Here is a 1346-nt window from a genome sequence, read left to right on the forward strand (position 1 = left end):
GAAAACGCCCACCTGTAAGCGCTAAGACCCCCGAGCGAGTGTCTCACCTGTGTTAAACTCGTGTCACCCAAAGCTGGCTGTGCCCCTCTGCCGGCGCAGGCACGGGGGTTTGCCTTTATTCTGGCCTCCCAAACAACCCCCACAGTCCTGTTCTCTGTACCTCAGCCACCTGCCGATCCCCCTCACCACGAGCAGCAAAGCAGGTCCCCCGGACAGGATTTTGGGCATAGATTGTCCCACAGTCACTCAGAGTTGGGGTAATGAATTAGAAGTCCTGTCTGCCCACTGATCCTGCTGACTAATTCCCAAGCAGAGCTGGTGCCCGGAGGCGAAGGCACTGGCAAGCAGATCCTCGGGATCATGGGGTGGTTCTCTGCCACTCTGGGGTGTCCTGCTTGGACACGTGTCTCCTCGGCCCAGGGAACATCCCTAACACTGTCCTGGAGGCTCTCTCACCTGAGGTGGAAAAGCACGTGAAAATTCCTCTGGCATGAGGTGATCCGGGATCCTCCCTTCCCTCTGCCCCAGGCCAGGGGAGGAGGAAACACACATGGGAAAAATCCGTGTGTCAGATGGAAAACAGAAAAACTGGGAGGGATTTTTATTGGCAAACGAAGATAAAAATAATCTGTGCAAGGCAGAAGCATCACTTGGTGCGGGGAGACTGCCCTGGGGAGCAGGGTGGGAGCGGGACACGGCACAGCCGCGCTTGGAATGTCATGGAGGGTGCTCGGAAGGATGCGAGGAGCGATACCGACAGCTGCTTCCTGGGCTGACGGGAGGTGACTGAGTGCCATGCTCTGGGTCAAATGCTTTTCCACGTGCAATATTCATGGGCAAAGTGGCTTTGCTCTTTCTCTGTCACAAGATGCAGGAGGAGGTGCCAGGGTGGGACCCCGGAATTTCAGCACTGTCCCCCCAATCCAGGGAGAGGCCGATCAGCCTCATGCTTACAGCCCTTCAGACACTGCCTTCGCTCTCCTGACCAGGAAATTCCGTGTTGGTCAGGGAGCTCAGTAACTTCTGCCCCTGTGATCCACACGGCTCCAACCAGATGTGCCAGCCACTTCAGCAGATCCTGTTGGCCCTGTACAAGTTTCAGGATTTTGAGTAATTTCATTCATTTTTGCACAAAGATCAGGAAAGAGAGTCCTGAAGTCCTCTCCCAAGGGAAACAAAGAGGGATTCCTTTCTGAGACACGAGGATAAAGCCACTCGAGGGCCACCTGCCTTCTCCAAGCCAGGTTTCACTTGGGAAAAGCTTCCCTAGCCTCCTGTTTCTGCCTCCTGTCTGCGTCTCTCTGGGCTGCCATCTCCTCCTCCAACGCCCTCCTGGTGAAGGTGTC

Source organism: Corvus brachyrhynchos, unplaced genomic scaffold (genome assembly GCF_000691975.1).
Source record: "Corvus brachyrhynchos isolate BGI_N302 unplaced genomic scaffold, ASM69197v1 scaffold365, whole genome shotgun sequence".
NCBI classification, from domain to species: Eukaryota; Metazoa; Chordata; class Aves; order Passeriformes; family Corvidae; genus Corvus; species Corvus brachyrhynchos.